Source organism: Chlorocebus sabaeus, chromosome 10, assembly GCF_047675955.1.
Source record: "Chlorocebus sabaeus isolate Y175 chromosome 10, mChlSab1.0.hap1, whole genome shotgun sequence".
In the NCBI taxonomy this organism is placed as follows: domain Eukaryota; kingdom Metazoa; phylum Chordata; class Mammalia; order Primates; family Cercopithecidae; genus Chlorocebus; species Chlorocebus sabaeus.
In genome coordinates this window covers 117,516,047-117,532,327 of record NC_132913.1, presented here as the reverse complement: position 1 = coordinate 117,532,327, position 16,281 = coordinate 117,516,047, and the positions used below count along the sequence as shown (strand labels likewise).

The window sequence follows — 16,281 nt, the reverse complement described above, 5'->3', positions numbered from 1 at the left end:
TTTTTGTATTTTTTGGGTAGTGATGGGGTTTCACCATGTTGCCCAGGCTGGTCTCAAACTCCTGGGCTCAAGTGATCTGCCCACCTCAGCCTCCCAATGTGCTGGGATTATAGCCATGAGCCACTGTGCCCAGCCTAATAGATACATGTAAAGTTTTAAAGACTTTGTTTTTGTTTGTTTTTTGAGATGGAGTCTTGCTCTGTCCCTAGGCTGGAGTGCAGTAGCGTGATCTTGGCTTACTGTACCCTCCACCTCCCGGGTTCAAGCAATTCTCCTGCCTCAGCGTCCTGAGTAGCTGGAATTATAGGCACCCGCCACTGCACCCGGCTAATTTCTGTATTTTTAGTAGAGACGAGGTTTCACCCTATTGGCAAGGTTGGTGTCGAACTCCTGACCTCGTGATCCGCCCGCTTCGGCCTCCCAAAGTGGTATTACAGGCGTGAGCCACTGTGCCTGGCCTAAAATTTTAAAGACTTTTTTTTTTTTTTTTCGAGATGGAGTCTCACTCTGTCACCCAGGCTGGAGTACTGTGGCCTGATCCCGGCTCACTGCAAGCTCCGCATTCTGGGTTCACGCCATTCTCCTGCCTCAGCCTCCTGAGTAGCTGGGACTACAGGCGCCCTCATGCTCAGCTAATTTTTTGTATTTTTAGTAGAGATGGGGTTTCACCACGTTAGCCAGGATGGTCTCCATCTCCTGACCTCCCTGACCTCGCGATCCGCCCGCCTCGGCCTCCCAAAGTGCTGGGATTACAGGCGTGAGCCACCATGCCCAGCTAAGACATTTTAAAAAAATATGTAACACTCCATGAATTTCCATGTCATCCTTGCGCAGGGGCCGTTCTAATCTTCCCTGTATAGTTCTAGTTTTAGTGTGTGCTGCCAAAGCGAACACAATAATATTTTCTAACACTTATTTTTTCTCAAATTGGTAATTTTTTAAGTGATAAAACCCTATATTGGTGAGGACAGGGAAAAATGGAAGCGCTTTAAAAAAATCGTTGAGAGGAGTGTCAACTGGTTTGGCAATACCTATCATAAACCATTCAGGTATCCATGCCCTTTGACCCAGACATCCAACTTGCAAGAGTTTTCCTAAGGAATTTATTGATGAGCTACACTATACACACACATACACACACACACACACACACACACATTATATATATATATATATATATATATATATATATATAAAATTTTTTTTTGAGATGGAGTCTTGCTCTGTCCCAGGCTGGAGTGCAGTGGCAGGATCTTGGCTCACTGCAACCTCTACCTCCTGGGTTCAAGTTATTCTCCTACCTCAGCCTCCTGAGTAGCTGGGATTACAGGTGCATGCCACCATGCCTGCCTAATTTTTGTATTTTTAGTAGAATGGGGTCTCACCATGTTGGCCAGGCTGGTCTTAAACTCCTGACCTCAAGATCCTCCTGCCTAACCCTCCCAAAGTGCTGGAATTACAGGCATGAGACACCATGCCCAGCCACAATATTTTTTAATAAGGATGGTTGTCATAGCTGAATTATGATAATAAAAAATCAGAATCCAGCCGGGCATGGTGGCTCACACCTGTAACCACTTTGGGAGGCCGAGGCAGTGGGATGATACTCATCCCACTGAATTTTGGTGGGATGACATGAGAGAATATCCAAAGTGCCCCGCACAATGCCAAACAGAGTGTATGATCCATAGGCGTAGGTCTTCCCTCCTCCTCTCTCCCTTTGTTCACTTGCTGGTCACTTACTGGTCAGTCCTTCATATTTATAGTAATAAATTCAGTCCCAAAAGCTAGGAGGTCAGAAACATATTTTTTTATCAACTGTCTAATAGTGTTCAATCATACATATACTTCATCGAGATCTATTTTCCTAATCATAATCTTCAAAAATAATAATTTCAGCTTTCAGTTGGAAATGGTATTTGATTTTCCTAATTACTAGTAATTGTTAAGAATTGGGTACTTGGTAGGCCGGACGCGGTGGTTCATGCCTGTAATCCCAGCATTTTGGGAGGCTGAGGCGGGCAGATCACCTGAGGTCAGGAGTTTGAGACCGGCCTGTCCAATATGGTGAAACCCCGTCTCTTCTAAAAATACAAAAATTATCCGGGTGTGGTGGCAGGAGCCTGTAATCCCAGCTACTTGGGAGGCTGAGGCAGGAGAATCGCTTGAACCCAGGAGGCGGAGGTTGCGTCATTGCACTCCAGCCTGGGGGACAAGAGCAAGACTTTGTCTGAAAAAAAAAAAAAAGAATTGGCTACTTGGGCCAGGTGCAGTGGCTCATGTCTGTCCGGAGCTGCGCGCCCCGGCCATAGCGAGTAATTATTGACGATTAGATGCCTGAGCTCTATTCATTTCCACCTCTCACCTCCTTCCCAGATTTGTCTTTTCCCTGTATTAAATACCTCGCACAAGATGGCGCTCTTCCTGCTTCTTCTTCACCCATCTTTCCCGCGCGCGCGAAAATTGTTACTTCGTAGCAAAATGGTTACTTCCTAGCGCAGGCGCAACATGACGACCAACCGTTGAAACCGAAACCTGCCTGGCCGCGCCCTCTGAAATGAGATCATTTCCGCCTTGGCCCAACCCCTTCCTCTCCAAGTGTATATAAGGCACTGCATTACTGCCATTAAACGAGACTTGATCAGAGCACTGTCTTGTCTCCATTTCTCGTGTCTCTTGTTCCCCAAATTCCCACTCCCTCCTCCAGGGCCTGCTTCGACGATCCCGCGGGCCGGGATACGTGGTGCCCGAACAGGGACCTGGAAACGAGGGACTCCATGAGGAAGAGGACGCCAAAGGACGGTCGACCGCTAACGAAGACAAAAGAAAGTGAACTCTTCCGATCACCGCAGGAACCTGCCGCGTCAGAATCGAAGGTAAGTGACGCGTCCGAAATGGGACAAGAATTAAGCCAACATCAGATCTATGTAGGACAATTAAAAGAGGCTTTAAAGATACGAGGAGTAAAGGTTAAAGGTAATGATTTGTTTAAATTTTTTGATTTTGTAAAAGACACTTGCCCTTGGTTCCCACAGGAAGGAACTATTGATATTAAAAGATGGCGTAGAGTAGGGGATTGTCTTCAGGACTATTATAATACTTTTGGGCCAGAAAAAATTCCTGTGACCGCCCTCTCTTATTGGAACCTCATTAGAGATTTAATAGATAAGAAGGAGGCCGATCCGCAAGTCATGGCTGCGGTCGCTCAGACAGAGCATATTTTAAAGGTTAGCTCCCGCTCTAACCTTACAAAGCCTCCGCAAGATACGGAGGAGGATCTCATTTCCCTCGAAAGTGATCATGAGGAAATCAAGTCTCCTTCTGTAACAGATAAAGAAATGCCACACGAAAACAAACCAAAAAAATACCCAATTTTACAGATGCTTCAAAAAGAGGAGGAAATTAATAAGCCTAATCAATCAGACATAAATTGGGATGATTTAGAGGAAGAGGCGGCTAAATATCACAACCCTGATTTGCCTCCCTTTACTTCATACCCGCCCCCATATAATAAGACACATAATGAGGCTTCTGCGCCCATTGTTATGGCAGCAATAGATCCCAAAGAAGAATTAAAACAAAAAATTGCTCAACTAGAGGAACAAATTAAACTTGAAGAGTTACATCAATCATTGATAATTAGGCTCCAAAAGCTAAAGACAGGAAATGAAAAGATACCCAACTCAGACGCTATGGAGGGTTCCTTGCGCCCACCTCAGCGGCCTGGACAACATGTTCCAAAAGGGGGGTTAGTTGCTAGCCGACATAGAGAAGACTCCTCCCCCAAAGACGTTTTTCCGGTCACTGAAACCATAGATGAACGGGGACAGGCTTGGAGGCATCATACTGGATTTGACTTTACTATTATAAAAGAGTTAAAGACTGCTGCCTCTCAGTATGGGGCTACTGCTCCATATACTCTTGCTATAGTGGAATCTGTAGCTGAGAATTGGCTCACTCCTACAGACTGGAATACCTTAGTTAGGGCAGTCCTTTCTGGGGGAGACCATTTAATTTGGAAGTCAGAGTTCTTTGAAAATTGTAGAGACACGGCTAAAAGAAATCAACAGGCAGGAAACGATTGGGATTTTGATATGTTAACTGGTTTAGGTAATTATGCAGACACTCAGGCCCAAATGCAATATGATCCTGGATTGTTCTCGCAAATCCAGGCTGCCGCTACAAAAGCCTGGAGAAAACTTCCCGTTAAAGGAGATCCAGGGGCCTCGCTCACAGCGGTTAAACAAGGACCCGATGAGCCATTTTCAGACTTTGTGCATAGGCTTATGACCACGGCAGGTAGAATCTTTGGAAATGCAGAAACGGGTGTGGATTATGTTAAACAGTTAGCTTATGAAAACGCTAACCCCACCTGCCAAGCGGCAATCAGACCTTATCGAAAGAAAACAGATTTAACAGGATACATTCGCCTTTGTTCAGATATTGGGCCCTCATATCAACAAGGCCTAGCAATGGCCGCCGCTTTTAGCGGCCAAACAGTAAGAGACTTCCTTGTTAACAAAGGTAGAGATAAAGGGGGATGTTTTAGATGTGGTAAAAGGGGACACTTTGCAAAAGATTGCCATGAAAACCAAAATAAAAATCCAGAAGCAAAAATTCCAGGCCTTTGCCCAAGGTGTAAAAGAGGAAGGCACTGGGCAAACGAATGTAAATCTAATACTGACAGTCAAGGAAATCCTTTATCCCCTAGGCAGGGAAACGGGATGAGGGGCCAGCCTCAGGCCCCGAAACAAGCATATGGGGCAGTCAGCTTTGTTCCAGCCAGCAACAGCAATCCATTTCAAAACTTAGTAGAGCAACCCCAGGAAGTGCAGGGCTGGACCTCAGTTCCACCTCCCACACAGTACTAACACCTGAAATGGGACCACAGACCTTAAATACTGGAATATATGGACCTTTACCACCTAACACTTTTGGGCTGCTTTTGGGAAGAAGTAGTGTCACCATGAGAGGCTTACAAGTCCTCCCTGGAGTTATCGATAATGATTATGAAGGAGAAACTAAAATTATGGCCAGAGCTATTGATAGTATTATTACTGTCCCTCAAGGAGTTAGAATAGCTCAGTTAATCCTGCTACCTTTGGTCAAAACAAATAATAATATTCAACACTCTAATAGAAATATAAAAGGTTTCGGATCATCAGACATATATTGGGTGCAACCAATTACAAATCAAAAACCCTCTCTAACCTTATGGTTAGACGGGAAGGCATTCACTGGACTAATAGACACAGGAGCCACAGGCCTAGGGGTCTCACTAACCCAATATACTAAATTATCCAACCAATTAATTTCAGATGTACAGACCTTATCCAGTACTATACAAGATTTACAAGACCAAGTAGACTCATTAGCTGAAGTAGTTCTCCAAAATAGAAGAGGTCTAGATTTATTAACAGCAGAACAGGGAGGGATCTGTTTGGCTTTACAGGAAAAGTGCTGTTTTTACACCAACAAATCCGGAATTGTCAGAGATAAGATAAAGACTTTACAAGAAGAACTAGAAAAGCGCAGAAAGGGCCTGGCCGCCAATCCATTGTGGACGGGACTCGATGGACTTCTCCCCTATCTCCTGCCATTTCTTGGTCCTTTACTTTTCTACTCTTCCTCACTCTCGGGCCTATAATCCTTAATAAGCTTATGGCATTCGTCAGACAACAAATCGAGGCCTTCCAGGCCAAACCTATACAGGTCCATTATCATCGCCTTGAGATGACTGAAAATGGTGAGTCTTATTTACCTCAATAAGACCACCTCCCCTGTGTGCTGAACTGGACAGTCAATGACGGGTAAGAGGACACTATCTCCACCGGAGCCTAAGACAGGAGGGCCGCCTTTGCTGCTGCCTTATCCCATGACGGGCCTAGAAGGTGGGGATGAGTTGACCCAACCTAAGACAGGCGCAGTTCCCGGGGGGTCGTTTTCTTGTCATAAAACAATAAAAAGGGGGACCTGTCCGGAGCTGCGCGCCCTGGCCATAGCGAGTAATTATTGACGATTAGATGCCTGAGCTCTATTCATTTCCACCTCTCACCTCCTTCCCAGATTTGTCTTTTCCCTGTATTAAATACCTCGCACAAGATGGCGCTCTTCCTGCTTCTTCTTCACCCATCTTTCCCGCGCGCGCGAAAATTGTTACTTCGTAGCAAAATTGTTACTTCCTAGCGCAGGCGCAACATGACGACCAACCGTTGAAACTGAAACCTGCCTGGCCGCGCCCTCTGAAATGAGATCATTTCCGCCTTGGCCCAACCCCTTCCTCTCCAAGTGTATATAAGGCACTGCATTACTGCCATTAAACGAGACTTGATCAGAGCACTGTCTTGTCTCCATTTCTCGTGTCTCTTGTTCCCCAAATTCCCACTCCCTCCTCCAGGGCCTGCTTCGACGATCCCGCGGGCCGGGATACATGTCTATAATCCCAACACTTGGGTCCAGGAGTTCAAAACAAGCCTAATCAACACAGTGAGGCCCTGTCTCTACAAAAAATTAAAAACAAAAAAAATTAGTTGGGCATGGTGGTGTGTGTCTGTGCTGAGGTGGGAGGATCACTTGAGCCCAGGAGATTGAGGCTGTGGTGAGCCATGATTGTACCACTGCACTCTAGCGTGGGTGAAAAAATGAGGCCCTATCTCAAGAAAAAAAAAAAAAAGTCAAATTAATAATCTTCAAATGCAGTGGATGGGATCGGGAATCTGTGGCAGATGCTGTTTGCCACACAGCATTCATTTGCCCACCTGCCCTTCCTTTTGTACAGTATCCTCTTTTGCACATAGCTTGTGCTTAGAGTATAGGCCTCATCAGTAGCTCTAGGAGGCAAGCCTTGATTGGTCTAAGTCATTTCTGGGTAGATTTTTTTCCCCCCTGCCAGCAACTGGTATGGGCATAGGCACGTGATAAAGTTTTAGCCAATGAGATACCAGAGGTCTGCTGAGACTCTGAGAAAGATTTTATCACTTTTTTTTTTTTTTTTCTTTTTTTTCTTTGAGATGGAGTCTTGCTCCTGTCACTCAGGCTGGAGTTCGGTGGCGTGATCTCTGCTCACTGTAACCTCCACCTCCCGGACTCAAGCAATTCTCCTGCCTCAGCCTCCCAAGTAGCTGGGATCACAGGTGCACATCACCATGCCCAGCTAATTTTTTATATTTTTAGTAGAGACAGGGTTTTACCATGTTGGCCAGGCTGATCTCAAACTCCTGATCTCAGGTGATCTGCCCACCTTGGCCTACCAAAGTGCTGAGATTACAGGCGTGAGTCACCTCACCCGGCCATGATTTTATCACTTGTAAAAAGAGACACAATAAAACACAGCCCCTTTTGGGGCACTGACAATTTTTGTGTGTTGATGCAATTGCTGGAATTGCTGCAGCCATTTTGGACTATGAGGGGAGCCAGGAAATTAAGACAATGGTTTTACATCACTTATTTCCGAGTTACTGAAAGAGCTCTTTAATTCATTAGGCATGTATTTTAGAACATTATTGTTAGTGATTATACTAATTCATTCATTTCCCTAGTAACATTATATTAATTTTAATATGACAAATCTATATTACCTGTGAATATATCTAAAAAAGGAAAATATAAGTGGAATAAACAGACGAAAGTTCTCCTAAAAGTTATCCATCTTCAGGATATGGGTGTTCTGAATCATGTCCTAAATGAGTGTCTGCAGTGTTTCACACGGAATATTGTCTTCTGTGACATCAAGAGCATTGGTGATAACAGTAATGAGGTGCTGGGCTCTTAAGCTGGCACTGCAGTTACATAGAGCTGGCTTCCTTTTGATTTCAACTCTGGGAATGCTGTAAACATGGGTCAGGCTCCCGCTATGCCCTCCCCTAACTATTTACAGCCTAGATTAAAAGTGTACTCTTCTTTAGCTTCTGGATTTTCTTCCAAACTGCTGCTTTGATGCTCAGGTTTCTTAGTTGTTTCCAGTTTCTGCCTATTACAATATATATAAAATATACATATGTTTTAAATAGAGATAGCATCTCACTATGTTGCCCAGCTAGTCTTGAGCTCCTGGGCTCAAACAATCCTCCCACCTCAGCCTTCCAAAGTGTTGATATTACAGGTGTGAGCCACTGTGCCCGGCCCCAAATAAAGTTTTTATAAACACTTGTGTGTAGGTTTTTGTATGAATATAAGTCTGCATTTCTCTGGGATAAATGCCCAGGACTGCAATTGCTGGGCCATATGGTAGCTGAATATTTAGTTTTTTTGCCACTGTCAAAATGTTGGCACTTAAAATGGTAATGGGCATTTTACATTCCTATCAACAATATATGAATGATCCAGCTTCTCTGCGTCCTCACCAGCATTTGGTAGTATCACCTTTTTATTTTAGCCATTCTGATAGGTGAGTAGTGCTGTCTCACTGTGGTTTTAATTGTTGAACATCTTTTCATGCATTTATCTGCCATTCATATATCCTCTTTGGTGAAATATCTCTTAATGTCTTTTGTCCATTTTCTACCAAGATTGTTTGTTTATATATTGTAAATACTAATCCTCTGTGAGATATGTGGTTTACAAATATTTTCTCCTATTCTGTTCCATCTCTTAGCAGGGTCTTCACAGAGCAAAAGTTTTTATTTTTGACAAAGTCCAATTTATCAATTTTATTTTATTTTATTTTTTATTTTTTTGAGTCTCACTCTGTTTCCCAGGCTGGAGTGTGGTGGCGTGATCTTGGCTCACTGCAACCTCTGACTCCTGGGTTCAAGTCATTCTCCTGCCTCAGCCTCTGGAGTAGCTGGGACTACAGGCATGTGACACCACGCCCGGCTAAGTTTTTGTATTTTTAGTAGAGATGGGGTTTCACCAGGTTAGCCAGGATGGTCTTGATCTCCTGGCCTTGTGATCCGCCCACCTCAGCCTCCCAAAGTGCTGGGATTACAGGCGTGAGCCACAGTGCTTGGCCTGAAAATTTTTTTTTTTTTAAATTTGTGAGTGTGGTAGCCTCCAGCTGTAGTTCCAGCTACTGGGGAGGCTGAGATGGGGAGGACTGCTTGAGCCTGGGAAGTCAAGGTTACAATGAGCTGTTGATTGTGCCACTGCACTCCAGCCTGGGCAACAGAGTGTGACCCTGTCTCAAAAAAAGAAAAAAAAAACAACTTTGTTTGATCTTGGTAGAATTCTAATCATGCATCTTTAGATTTTGGTAATGCTTGAGAAAATTAAATATATTCAATTCATGATTATAGACTGAAATGCTTTACAGAATTTGCTCAAGTTTGTAAGGGGTATATAAATTTAAGATAATTTGGGCCGGGTGTGGTGGCTCACGCCTTTAAGAGGCCGAGGTGGCTGGATCCCATTTGAGGTCTAGAGTTCGAGACCGGCCTGGCCAACATGGTGAAAGCACGTCTCTACTAAAAATACAAAAATTAGCCAGATGTGGTGGTGCATGCCTGTAATCCCAGCTACTCGGGAGGCTGACGCATAAGAATCACTTGAACCTGGGAGTCAGAGGTTGCAGTCACTGCACTCCAGCTTGGGCAACAGAATGAGACTCCGTCTCAAAAAAAAAAAAAAAAAAAAAAAAATTTGGCCAGGCATGGTAGCTCACGCTCGTAATCCCAGCACTTTGGGAGGCTGTGGTGGGTAGACTGCTTGACATCAGGCGTTTGAGACCAGCCTGGGCAACATGGCAAAATCCCAGCTCCACAAAAAATACAAAAATTAGCCAGGCATGGTAGCACATGCCTGTAGTCCCAGCTTGTAGTGGGGCTGAGGCAAGGGGATTGCTTGAACCCTGAAGGTCAAGGGAGCAGTGAGTGGTGTTCCTGCCACAGCACTCCAGCCTGGGTGACAAAGCAAGACCCTGTCTCAACAAAACAAAACAAAACAAAAATTTAAGAGAATTAAATTTACTAGATGTATAAGTTTTATGTCTTTAATTTATATGTTTAAGACAATTTAAGTTTGTAAACAGTGCATAAATGTTTGAGATTTTAATTTGTCAAATGTATAAACATTAATCAAAGTACAATAAAAATGAGTATTTTAAGTTTTAACACAAAATTATTTTATTTATAATTGAACTTACTAGGTTTTTTTTTTTTTTGAGACAGTCTCTGTTGCCGAGACTGGCGTGAGTGGCGCCATCTTGGCTCACTGCAAGCTCCGCCTCCCGGATTCCTGCCATTCTCCTGCCTCAGCCCCATGAGTAGCTGGGACTGCAGGCGCAGCCACCACGCCCATGTAATTTTTTTTTTTTTTTTTGTATTTTTAGTAGAGACGGGGTTTCACCATGTTAGCCAGGATGGTCTCGATCTCCTGACCTCGCGATCCGCCCGCCTCGGCCTCCCAAAGTGCTGGGATTACAGGCCTGAGACACCGCGCCCGGCCTATAATTGAACTTACTAGGTTTCTAAGTTGTGTGTTGAAAGTTTAAGGGAAAATATGTTTTTAATTCATAACTTTAATTGAATATTACAATATTTAATACTAATTAAATATTAAAAATAATTATAAAATAGAACTCAAATCAGATTAAAAATATTGATTTAGGAATAAATGATTTAGGAACCACTGGGTGGCAATTTGAAAAAAGAAAATTCATTCATGCCTCACACCAGGAAAAAGTGCAAGTAAATCAAAGATCAGCATATAGGCAAGGTGCAGTGGCTCAGCCTGTAACCCCAACACTTTGGGAGGCTGAGGTGGGAACTTAGGTCCAGGTATTTGAGACCAGCCTGGGCAACATAGTGAGATCTCCGTCTCTACAAAAAAAAAAAAAAAAAGAAAGAAAGTAAGGAAGGAATAAAGAAAGGGTCTGCGTGTTAAAAAATCAGACCATATAAATGCTAGAAGGAAAAAAATGGTAAATTCTTTTAACACGTTTCAAACTATGTCTCAAAAATCCAGAAACAATCAAAGATAGACTGATAAATTCTACTAAATAAACATAAAAACTTTTTGCATGGAAAAATCTCCAACGACCTTCATAGAAATGTTTAAAGCAGCTTAGTTCATCATAGCTCCAAAATGGAAATAACCAAAATAAATACCAACTGGTAAATGGGTGAGTACATCCATATGACAAAATGTTACTCAACAATAAAAAGAAATACTGATACATGCGCCGGGCACGGTGGCTCACGCCTGCAATCACAACACTTTGGGAGGCCGAGGCGGAAGGATCACAAGGTCAGGAGTTCGAGACCAGCCTGGCCAACACAGTGAAACCCTGTCTGTACTAAAAATATAAAAATTAGCCAGGCGTGGTGGCAGGCGCCTGTAGTTCCAGCTACTCAAGAGGCTGAGGCAGGAGAATCGCTTGAACCCGGGAGGTGGAGGCTGTGGTGAGCCGAGATCGCACCACTGCACTTCAGCCTGGGCGACAGAGCCAGACTCCGTCTCAAAAAAAAAAAAAAAAGGAAAAAAAAGAAAGAAATACTGATACATGCAATAACAGTTGAATCTCAAAGCATTAAGCTAAGTGAAAGAAGCCAGACAGAAAACGCTATGTTCCATAACATTCCATTTATGGCACGGTAACAAAGAAAAAACAGAAATCAGATCAATGATACCAAGGATTAGGGATGGAAGAGGAAACTGACCACAAAGAGATATGAGGACAATTTCAGGTTGATGGAAACAGTCTATATCTTGATAATGACGGTGGTTATACATTTTTTAAATTCATGCAACCTGAAAAGAGTGATTTTTACTGTATTAAAAGCATACCTCAAATGTGATTTGAAAACAAAACCCATCAAAACAAAGTAAAAAATAAAATAATGATAAACTGTGAAAAACATTTGCAATTAATATTACAGACAAACAGGCAATCTCCCTAAAGAGTTTGTAGAAAGAAAATATCAAATAGTTCATGGGGGAAAAAAAATTCACATGCCTCATAGACATATAAAAAGATGCTCAATTTCACTCATAATAGTAAAGCATATTAAAATCATATTGAAATATTATTTCTCATCCATCCAGACTAGCAAAATCCAAAAGAATAAAAACACACTCCATTTGCAAGGATCTGGGGAAACAGGAACTCACTGTTGTGGTACAAAATGTATGGAGGGAAATTTGGCATAATCTAATAAAATTATGGATGCTTTCATCCTTTGACTCAGCAATTCCATTCACAGGATTATATCCTACAGATAATAGTGCCCCACATAACAAATGCAAAGGATACATGTATAAGTTTCTTCATTGAGGTATTAACTGGCAAAAGCTAAAAAAAAAAAAAAAAACCCCTGGGGGCCAGGCACAGTTGCTCACACCTGTAATCCCAGCACTTTGGGAGGCCAAGGTGGGTGGATCACCTGAGGTCAGGAGTTCGAGTACTGTAGTTTGAGGCTGCAGCCTGGTTAACATGGTGAAACCCTGTCTCTACTAAAAATACAAAATTAGCCATGGTGGTGCCTGCCTGTAATCCCAGCTACTCGGAAGTCGGAGACAGGAGAATGAATCGCTTGAACCCAGGAGGCAGAGGTTGCAGTGAGCCAAGATTGCACCACTGCAATCCAGCCTGGGCAACAGAGTGAAACTCCATCTCATAAATAAAGAATAAATGCCAAGGCTGCTGAGTGCAGTGGCTCATGCTTGTAATCCTGGCACTTTGGGAGGCCGAGGCAGGAAGACTAGTTGGGGCCAGGAGCTTGAGACTAGCATGGATAACACGGTGCAACTCTCTCTCACAATAAAATAAAATAAAATAAAGCAAATAAAATAAAATAAAAATTAGGTGCAGTGGTGCATGCCTGTAGTACCAGCTATCTGGGAGGCAGAAGTAGGAGGATTGCGTTAGTCCAAGAGTTTGAGGCTGCAGTGAGCTATGAATGTACCACTGTACTCCAGCCTTAATGACAGAGCAAGATCCTGTCTCAAAAAAAAAAAAAAAAAAAAGAAAAAGAAAGAAAAAAAGATACCTAAATTCACCTTTATTCATTATCTAATAATTTCAGGAGTTAGAAAATGAATATGGGAAGAAATACACCCCACATGCAACAGTTCAAAACAATAAAATAACTAAAAATAAGTAACATAAAGAGTATAAAACCTAATTTTTTTTTTTTTTGAGACACTTTGTCACCCAGGCTGGAGTGCAGTGGCATGATCTCGGCTCACTGCAACCTCTGCCTCCTAGGTTCAAGTGATTCTCATGCCTCAGCCTCCCCAGGACAGGTGCATGCCACTGAGCCCAGCGAATTTTTATGTGTTTTTTTGTAGAGATGAGGTTTTGCCATGTTGGCCAGGCTGGTCTCAAACTCCTGGCCTCATGTGATCGGCCCAGCTCTGCCTCCCAAAGTGCTGGGTTTACAGGCATGAGCCACCACACCAGGCCAAAAATCTAATTTTAAAACTATTCAATTTTATTGATGGCCCTAAAGCTAATACCTGAACAAATTCAGAAGCATTTTATAGTCTAAGATTAAAATTTTAATTTCCTTTTTAAAAAAACTACCCCTTCCCACATCAATATGCAAACCTAATGCAATGCTAATCAAAATTCACCGTTTTCGGGGAAAGAGGACAAAATTATTTTAAATTCATGTAGTAAAATAAATGTGGCCAGGCACGGTGGCTCATGCCTGTAATCCCAGTACTTTGGGAGGCCAAGGAGGGCGGATCACGAGGTCAAGAGATCAAGACCATCCTGGCTGACATGGTGAAACGCCATCTCTACTAAAAACACAAAAATTAGCTGGGTGTGGTGGTGCACGCCTGTAGTCCCAGCTACTTGGGAAGCTGAGGCAGGAGAATCGCTTGAACCTGGGAGGCAGCGGTTGCAGTAAGCCGAGATTGCACCACTGCACTCCAGCCTGGCGACAGAGTGAGATGCCGTCTCAAAAATAAACAAACAAACAAATAAAATACAATAAAATAAATGTGAGAAAATTGCCAAGAAAATTGTGGGAAAAAAATTGTGTCTTGTAATATATTAGAAAGTAATATAAGGCTATTATAAATAGCATGGTATTTGTATATAATAAACAAATATTTTGGTGGAAGAGTTCGGCAGTATCTTCAGGTATACATGGAAAAGGTAGGATTTTAATTTGGGAAGAAAGGATAATTTACTTAATAAACACTATTAACATGATAAGCCACCCATCTAAAAGGAATAAATTTATTTATTTATTTATTTGAGATGGAGTCTCGCTCTGAAGTCCAGGCTGGAGGGCAATGGCATGATCTCGGCTCACTGCAACCTCTGCCTTTCAGGTTCCAATGATTCTTCTGTCTCAGCCTCTTGAGTAGCTGGGATTACAGGTGGCCGCCAACACGCCCGGCTAATTTTTGTATTTTTAGTAGAGATGGGGTTTCATCATGTTGGCCAGGCTGGTCTCGAACTCCTGACCTTAGGTGATCCGCCCGCCTCGGCCTCCCAAAGTGCTGGGATTAAAGGCATGAGCCACCGCGCCCAGTCTAAAAGGAATAAATTTAAACTGCTACCTCCAACCACACTCAAAAATAAATTCTACGCTGGGTGTTGTGGCTGAACACTTTGGGGAGGCCGGAGGCTAGAAGTTTGAGACCAGCCTGGGCAATGCAGCACAACCTCGTCTCCACAAAAAACTGAAAAGTAAAAATAAAAATTAGCCAGGCATGGTGGCACATGCCTGTAGTCTCAGCTACTCATGAGGCTGAGTCAAGAGGATTGCTTGAGCTCAGCTGTTCGAGGCTGCAGTGAGTATGACGGCACCAGTGCACTGCACTGTGGGCAACAGAGTGACATCCTATCCCAACACCCCCCTCCACAAAAAACAAAGACCAGGCATGGTGGCTCACACCTGTAATACCAGCACTTAGGAAGCCAAGGTGGCAGGATCGTTTGAGCCTACGCGTTTGAGACCAGCCAGAGTAACACAGCTCACCCCACCTCTACAAAAATAAAAAATTACCCAGGTTTGTTGGCATGCCCCTGTATGCAGTCCTAGCTACTCAGGAGGCTGAGGTAGAAGGATCACTTGAGCCCAGGAGGTCGAGGCTATAGTGAGCTATGATCTTACCACCGCACTCCAGCCTGGATGATGGAGCAAGACCCCATCTCAAAAATAAATAAATAAAAATAAATAAATAAATTCTAGATGGATATGAGAAATGCCAAAGTAATACTATAATTTTTAATAATTTTATAATAATTATTATAATATCACTTTCATTTCAGAAAAGGGTACAGGAAACAGGGATAGCACCCCCACACTAAGAATCACTATGCATGCTTTCAATACCATCCTTATTATCAGGCTGAAACCTTGAAATTAGAACTTTTGAGTTGACTGATTAGAAGCTGTTATTTTAACTGTACAATTCACTAGAGATGGTAGTTATTCATTTTGCTTCTTCTCCTAGGTCTTCACATCCAGAAATGTAACTTTGGCAATATTCTTCACAGAAAAATGTTCTATTGGCTGGGCACGGTGGCTCACGCCTGTAATCCCAGCACTTTGGGAGGCCGAGGCAGGCAGATCACGAGGTCAGGAGATCGAGACCATCTTGGCTAACATGGTGAAACCCCGTCTCTACTAAAAATACAAAAAATTAGCCGGGCGTGGTGGTGGGCACCTGTAGTCCCAGCTACTTGGGAGGCTGAGGCAGGAGAATGGCGTGAACGCAGGAGGCGGAGCTTGCAGTGAGCCGAGATCGCATGGCTGCACTCCAGCCTAGGCAACACAGCAAGACTCCATCTCAAAAAAAAAAAAAGAAAGAAGAAAAAGAAAAAAAATGTTCTATTACAATAAAGCAAACTGGAGAATTCATGATTGCTGTCATTTTCTCCTCACCATGCATAAAGACTTGGATGTTTACACCTCAGACACAATCTCACATTAGGCAGATTTTCTGAAAGCAAAACTTGCTCAAGATTTTGCATGAGGAAAGGAGGATAAGTAAAGTATAAATACCAATGGTAAAAATCTTTCCAAAAGAAAATAAAGGAGGCCGTGCTCAGTGGCTCACACCTGTAATCCCAGCACTTTGGGAGACCAACATGGGAGGATCACTTGAGGCCAGACATTTAAGACCAGCCTCGGCAAAATAGCAAGATCCCACCTCTTTCTGTTAAAAATTTAAAAATTATTTTGAAAAAGAAAATGAAGGCAAAATCTAACATGGGAACTTACGATTCAGAAAAAAAAAAGTCATATAAGCAATAAGAGGCTACAAGATAGATAACCTAAGTGGATGGAATGTCACTGTTTTCTACAGTGTGAAGGAACAATGGGGACTTTGAGAGCATCCAAGCAGTTTTGGACTTAGAGGGACATTCCAGCTCAAGGACTT

The 16,281-nt window shown here is 42.9% G+C and overlaps 1 protein-coding gene and 1 non-coding gene across 4 annotated transcripts in view; both read right to left on the bottom strand.

Moving 5' to 3' along the window:
* Window positions 1-16,281, bottom strand: part of FBXO36 (F-box protein 36) — a 97,265-nt gene that overhangs the window by 43,229 nt on the left and 37,755 nt on the right. The gene's annotated exons all lie outside the window — the stretch shown is intronic.
* On the bottom strand, window positions 790-892 carry LOC119625415 (U6 spliceosomal RNA). Its single transcript, XR_005241623.1, has one exon. It is a non-coding gene; the product is annotated as a U6 spliceosomal RNA (small nuclear RNA).